At 39.0% G+C, this 7967-nt stretch overlaps 1 protein-coding gene across 1 annotated transcript in view; it reads right to left on the bottom strand.

Annotated features, from left to right (window-relative positions):
• Positions 1 to 7967, bottom strand: part of mvb12bb (multivesicular body subunit 12Bb) — a 69477-nt gene that overhangs the window by 27012 nt on the left and 34498 nt on the right. The gene's annotated exons all lie outside the window — the stretch shown is intronic.

Raw genomic sequence — 7967 nt, 5'->3', positions numbered from 1 at the left:
TATATATATATATATATATATATATATATATATATATATATATATATATTAATGGAATCAAACCATGACCTTGATTTGCCAGCCCCATTACACAATGCTCTCTAAAAGGCAACATGATCTGGCTGTGACCAAAATCCCTTGTAAGTACAAAAGAGCTCATTGATCTTTACAGGGTTGATGGACACAGATTTTCAGTTCAATGTTGCATGATATCTGTTTATTCAAAACAAATACTACAATAGGAATTTTCAGTTTTCCAATACTTGACATGCGGTTAGACCTGGTACATAGGCACTATCATGACATTAATTGCTGATTAAAGTGGTGAGTTCGGCACTGGGATCGGTTAGAGTGAGTGAATGATGAGGGTGTGCTGAAGTGAGTATGAGTGTGGCTATTAGGATCATTGCCTTATTAATAGCTGTGTCAGGTGTTGTGAAAAATTTCGGCATTGTCATCCCCACAGCCCCCGAGCCCTGACGGATGGCTGCTGCAGGCAGAGAAGACTTCCCTTACATGCTGCTATGAGCTCTAATCCTTCACACTTCCATTGTTGGATGCACTGTCACACAAGACTTCCACAAGCCACGTTCGCCACACCGGCACGCACACACATCAGATTTATATGCAGGCTAATTTTAAAAGACTGACAGATGGAGGACTCGGTCAGCCAGTACAGCACAGTTCATGAAACAAAAAACAAAAATAATAATAATAATAATAATTTCTTCCCCAGAGGAGGAGGAGGAAAAAAAATGGTGAGAAAGAGAAATTCAGTGAATTTGAAATAATTATTTAGGCTACACAGATGAAAACAAACAGTTTGTAACAGTTCAAAGTAGCAAACAAGCTTGTATTTAATTTAATTTGTTTTTTGGATTTCAATATGACATAATATAGCAAAATATGAAGTTTGATGGGGAGAGGAAAAGACCTTAAAACATACAGTAACCCCCAAAAATGCATAACTGTTTTCAATATAAATAATAATCATAATAATAATAAGCAACAAAATAAACATATTAGAATGATTACTGAAGGATCATGTGACACTGAAGAGTGGATAAGTCTGCTGAAAATTCAGCTTTGCCACCAAAGAAATATATGTAATATAATAACATTTTCAATTAAATAACAATATAGTTTTTTTAAATAAATGTAATAATATTTGTGTATTTGTATATAAATATTACATATAATATTTTTTTCTGTATTTTTGATCAAATAAAGGCAGCCTTGGTGGGCATAAGACACTTCTTTAAAAAAAAAAATACAAATCCCTCAAATTTTGAAAGATGAATACTTTAAATAAATAACAAAATATTAAAACTCCCAGTTAAGATATGCAGATAAAAATCTAATTAACACAATTTAAAAAATAAAATGATTTTTTAAATAAAATACCAACACAGGCAGAGATACAGATAGAAACTAACTACTGTACATAAAATATGTAATAAATTAAGATAAAAAATTATATTAAATTATAAAACATGAATAATAAATATAATATAATATATTTTTTATTTATATATTTTTACGATTCACTGGAACATGGAGTGAGGAGACGAGGAGTACACTTCAAGAAAACAGACTTTAATAAATAAACCAACGGAGATACAGACTGGAACATGGAATGACGTTAGACAGTGAACGCTAGAAACAGGGAGACACAGGGCTTAAGAAATAATTACGAGATAATTAATAACACAGAGCTGAGGCATATAGAACTAAATCAACATAATCAGGACAGGAAGAGGAAACTAACCAAATATGGGCATGGAGAAACTAGGGCAAGGAAGGCACATGGGGAGCAAAACACACACGAGACAGAAACAGAGTCTGACATAACGCCCCCCGTGTCCTCATACTACATAACAACAACGGGGTGGGAGGGGGGCGCCTTGAAGGTTCCTCAGGAAAGACTCATATGGAACAGGGACACCTCCAAGGCAGTACCAGATCCGGGCACCATGGCGGAGCAGGCAGCTCGGTAAGCCAATGCGGAGCCGGAAGCTCAGGAGGCCATGGCGGAGCAGGCAGACCAGGAGACCATGGCAGAGTAGGGAACTCAGGGGGCCATGGTGGAGCAGGGAACTCAGGAAGCCATGGCGGATCAGGGAGCCCGGGGAGCCATGGCGGTGCAGACAGTTCAGGAAGCCATGGCGGAACAGGGAACTCAGGAGGCCATGGCGGAGTAGGGAGCTCGGGAGGCCACGGCAGAGCAGGGAGCTCGGGAGGCCACGGCGGAGCAGGGAACTCAGAAGGCTATGGCAGATCAGACAGTTCAGGAGGCCATGGCAGAATAGGGAACTCAGGAGGCCATGGCTGGATGGCCTTGGCCTTGGCCCGGCCACTATGGACGGACCCATACTACCTAACCCCACCCCCCAAAAAAATCCTTGGGGAGAATATAGTCTTTAGAGGCCCTCCGTAGGCCTAACTCGGGAACAATATCCCCCCCTGGGCTTGACTTGGGGACTGGAGCCCTCCTTGGGCTCGACATGGGAACTGGAATCCTTTCTGTGCTACACTTGGGGACAGGAGCCCTGCGTGGGCTAAACTCGGGGACAGGAGCCCTCCCTGGGCTAAACTCGGGAACAGGAGCACTCCGTGGGATAAACTCAGGGACAGGAGCCCTCCTTGGGCTAAACTCGGGAACAGGAACCCTTACTGGGCTAAACTCGGGAACAGGAGCACTCCGTGGGATAAACTCAGGGACAGGAGCCCTCCTTGGGCTAAACTCGGGAACAGGAACCCTTACTGGGCTAAACTCGGGAACAGGAGCACTCCGTGGGATAAACTCAGGGACAGGAGCCCTCCTTGGGCTAAACTCGGGAACAGGAACCCTTACTGGGCTAAACTCGGGAACAGGAGCACTCCGTGGGATAAACTCAGGGACAGGAGCCCTCCTTGGGCTAAACTCGGGAACAGGAACCCTTACTGGGCTAAACACTGGAACAGGAGCCCTCCGTGGGCTAAATTCGGGGACTGGGAAGCGCTTACGAGGAGCTGGCACTGGAGGGCGCTCTGGGGCTGGAGCCGACCGCCTTCTCCTCCTTAGATTCCCCTCTAGGTTTGGGGTGAAAGGCGTGGTCGGCAGGCTTGAGTGAGCCTTGGGATTATTACATAAATCATATAGCACCCCCGCCCACACACACACACACACAGATCCTGGATAGGGAACTATGTATATTTTGAATTTGCTGTACAGGTTTTAGGTCACATGCTAAACCCATCATTCCATTACATTCTATATTATCCTACATCCAGGCCATATAAGTAATTAATGCTCTTTCCATACAGCTATTCAGACCTTTCCTTACCCTTACCTTTTCACCCCTAACACAATCTCCTCACACCCACAGCTCACACTGACAACATCCAGCCAAACCACAGGAGAGCATCAGCAGACTGGGTCTGAGCCACTGCAGCATAAAGGACAATAGTGCAAGTGGATGTGAAATCTGGAGAAGCTGATAGGAAGAGAGTGTTACTCAGTGGGTGTGGACTGCAGATTGGACTCACTGATACACAGGATAAGCAGAAGGATCGGTGGGTTGGATGGAACGCTTTAACCCTAGGGAAATCCCAACAGCACTCTCAGCACACAGACTGTCCTACAGAGACAAACCTTGCTTTTAAAGAAAAATTGTGCCCGCCGCCTGAAGACATCTTAGAGACATATTGTCATTTATTTTGTCACCCAGGTTTGCCATCTGTGCCATTCCAATAGAGGATGCTGCCTGGTGAAGCCAGAGCCTGGACGAGGGGGTCTGTCCGAGCCCCTCCAAAGCCCAGCCTGGTCATTAGTCAAATTGCCTAATGAGAGAGAATACAAATGGCCCCCTGCCCTGACAGGAGGAGTTTTGGAAGTGTCAGCACTCCTGACCCGTGCTATGAGAGCAGATGATGGCTCGTTGCTATTTTCAGCACCTTTTAATGACTCTGTCATGGCCCTTGCCATTCCTCCTGCTTTCGTCTGATTTTTGTCTTTTATTCATTTTCTGTCTTAACTTTCTATCATTGTGCATCACACTCATCTAGACAAGATTCAAGTGAGAAGAATCAATATTTCGCTATAAAGCAACATAGCGCCAAAACTCGGTTGCTCTTTTCCATGCTGTTATAACAAATATGGTCTGAGGTTTCAATGTTCAAAAAGGACACAAAAGAACACAATAGTCCTGTATATGTCTTTAGAACTTACAATAGATTTGTGCTTACAACTGTCTTTTTTTTTTAGAAAAAGATTAACTTTTCCACAGATAACTTTCATTTGCCTGTTGCACACAAAAATTATTCCTGTAGCCTCATACAATTATGGTTGAACCACTTAAGTCACATGGACTATTTTAACAATGTCCTTACAATGTTTCTGGGCCTTGAACTTGTCAGTTTCGTTGCTGTCTATGCAGGGTCAGAAAGCTCTTGGATTTCATCAAAAATATCCTAATTTGTGTTCCAAAGATGAGCGAAGGTCTTACGGGTTTGGAACAACATGTGGGTGAGTAATTAAAGACATAATTTTTATTTTTCTGTGAACTATCCCTTTAAACTTGTTCACGTTCACTTTGCTTATAAAGAAAATAATGGAAATTATATCAAAAATTCATGTTTTGTAATAAACGTCCAACAGGTTTGGAATGTCATGAGGTTTGAATAAATGATGACAGTCATTTTGGGTGAACCTTTAAGTGCATAAAAAGCTAAAGAGTGAGAGGAAGAAACCAGAGAGATAAGGGGGCAGGGAAGATGTATTAAGTTTATTTAGCAGAAAATTGTTATTTTTCCATCTGGTTGACAAGAGGCCCTTGAAATCTGGTAGTGGGTCGGGTGCCAGTAGGCATCACCCACTGGGCACTGATCTATCTGTCTTCCAGAGTGAAAGAGGAGTCAAATGCTCCAACGGATGCCTGGCATTAAGCACACACTTCAGATATGCTGTAATATAATGTAATTCCAGCAGCTATCAAACATTCCATTCAGTAAGAGAGGTCAAGAAACATAACCTCTAGATAAAAATAATCTCTAATAAATTTTTTTTCTCCATGTAATGACACAAATGTGCATTATCACAGAGATAAATACTAAGCAATAATTGATGCTTTCACACTAAAATTCTTGGAGTCTGGTTCTTGTCGTTGATGTGAAAGCGACCCCAGTCCATTTGAAAAGGTGGTCTGGAGTATGTTTCATGTGAGCGGCAATATAGTGCACAGTTGGTATGAATACAATCTAACTTAGCTATTGAAGATGTATTATAGAATAATGCATTTCTCACAATTTCTCTGAATAAACTGTTGTAAAACTAAAAAGTAATACAATAACTGAGTAATCAAACAAACAATAAAAGTCACAAAATAAAACAAAAACTCAAAATAAAAAATATAATATATAGGACTTGGAAAGGGATGTTGAACTATACTAGAAAGAGAAGCAAATTAAGGAAAGAAAGCAGCGTAAGGGTCACGCGATAGGGTCGGTGCCTGTATTTGTACGCTACTGTCCTTGTGAGAGCTACTTTCAGTTGAGCTAACATCGCATACCTCCTCGTACCCACTGTATATATATATATATATATATATATATATAAACAAAGTAAAACAAAATCAAACAAAGCAAAAAATAAATGAAAATAAAATAAACAGAAACAGGGTCACGCGATCAGGGTCGGTGACTGAATTTGTACAGTCCGTGCGAGAGCTATTTTGAGCTGAGCTAGCATCCCATACCTCCACTTAAGTTTCACTGGCACCCTACAGTAGACAATCACTGGCACGGAGCCCCAATAGATCCCCTCAGCGCTGGGGAGTGTTATTAAGTTTTCCATGTTGGCGGCTACAGGGCGATGTAAAGTGGCACCTCGGCCTGGTGAGTAATGATGTGTGCCAGGACTCAGGCAGGAGGGATGACAGCATGAGAGGCCTCGTTGGCAGCCACTGGTGCAGCCATAGGACCATTCATCATCTCCTTAAACCAATCCACCAAAGCCGCACCGCCATTCCTCATTAATTATGTTAATCATTGTAGCATTACGTTCATTGTGACATGAGGCTCAGTAGACACTGTAGCTCAGATGTGTCATTCAGATGCGAGTATGTGCATAAGATTTGACAGCTGCAGTTTGGCCTAACAAACAGTGGAAGTATGACATTGAGCCCTGAATGAAGCAAATGTGTAGACACGGATAGGAAGCAGGAGCATGATTGACTTAAGGTGTCTGGATTTATATTTTAGAAACTGTAAAGTGCATGCTGCATGGAACTATAAAAAAAACCAAAACAAAACAAAACACACAACATAAAAAAAAAAAAAAAAACATACAACAAAAAACAAAACATAAAACAAAAAAGCAAAGAAAACAAAAACAAAGCAAAGCAATATAAAAAACAAACAATAAAATGAAAACACATACAAAAAACAAACAAAAACAAAACAAATCTAGCAGGAAATCATAGACAGAACCCCTGGAAAGCCTTGTGACGGTTTGTTAATGTCAATATGTAAAAAAAATATGACATTTTTTATGACAAAGTTAGTTTAGATTGTACAATGTCTTATGGTACAACTACCAAAAAACTAACATTTATAAATTATTACATATAAATTATAAGAAAAAACTATATTAAAAATATATAATAAATTATTAAATAAATAAATAAAAATAAACATGTTATTATTATTTTTTTTTTTCAAATAATGGTTATGTGCACTCAAGTATTCACTCAAGGTCTAACACATTTTATCTTTTTTTTTTAATTGGTTGCACAACATGTCATTTTCAAATGAATAAGTCATTAAAGTAAAACTTTTCTTGAAAATGGTATAAAAACCAGGATGAATACAAATTTCTAATTACAGTACATATATTTTATTATTTTTAAGAAGACTCTTTCTTATTGTTAACTCTCGTATGTGTCATCTTCTCTTGTACCTCTTGTACAGTAAAATCTTGAATAGGAAGAATTTTTTTTTAATTAAATATGACCCATGACTATGACACCAGAGAATAAAGGATGTTCATAAATTATGACAACACGTACAACAGCATGCTGACTACAATAAGTGTTTATTTTGAGAGCATGGGTGTGAGAATTTAGCCATTGTTTCAGAGAATAAACTTTTCATACAGCTGTAGATGAGTCTCTTAATATATTTTGAGACAAAAGCAGGCGCCACACTTTCAAAACAGCCTTTGGGGGGCCCACTTCCCCCTTATCAGAAATGGCTCCATTCCCCGGAATCTCATTGTGAGTTTAAATCGCACTATGTATTAGGGGCTCGTTAATAACCAACTTAACGAGTCCACAGACCCATTAAAAGATCTTTAAGAGCATATTTGATCATAAATCTCCTTAACCTATATTTAATGGCTGGATTTCGAGGGAAATATTTTTATCAAGTTCTAATTAGATGTGCGATAACAAAGACTGCTGAACATGAGGGCAATGGGAAGGCTAGACAGGCCCATCTATTGAGGGCGGCCATGTTTGATAGGCTGGAGACTAATGAAGGAACAGATCTTATTCTGGGCTGGGAGATGGACGGCTGAGGAATGATACCCCGGACTGTGATTAGGCCCACAGGCACGTGCCTCTCATTAGTCTTATGTTTGACTTAAATCTCCAAGAAACTTACAGACACATTTAGAAAATAACAAAAGAGCACATTTATATTCATAGTGTGAATAGAAAAGAAAAAAACTAAATAGTTTTCCATAGATAATGACAAAAAAAAAAGATAATATAATAAAAGTATATTATTATTATTATTATTATTCAAATATACAGTATATTTATTAAAACATTATTAATATATTTAAATAAAAATAATACTAATACTAATAATAACCATTATTATTATTATTATTATTATTTAAATATATAAATAAATTTTTTATTAAATATATATTTAAATACTAATACTACTACTACTACTACCAATAATAATAACCAATATATATA

This window comes from Sinocyclocheilus grahami, unplaced genomic scaffold, assembly GCF_001515645.1.
Source record: "Sinocyclocheilus grahami isolate Dianchi unplaced genomic scaffold, SAMN03320097.WGS_v1.1 scaffold401.1, whole genome shotgun sequence".
Lineage (NCBI taxonomy): Eukaryota > Metazoa > Chordata > Actinopteri > Cypriniformes > Cyprinidae > Sinocyclocheilus > Sinocyclocheilus grahami.
This window is presented reverse-complemented; position numbering and strand designations above follow the sequence as displayed.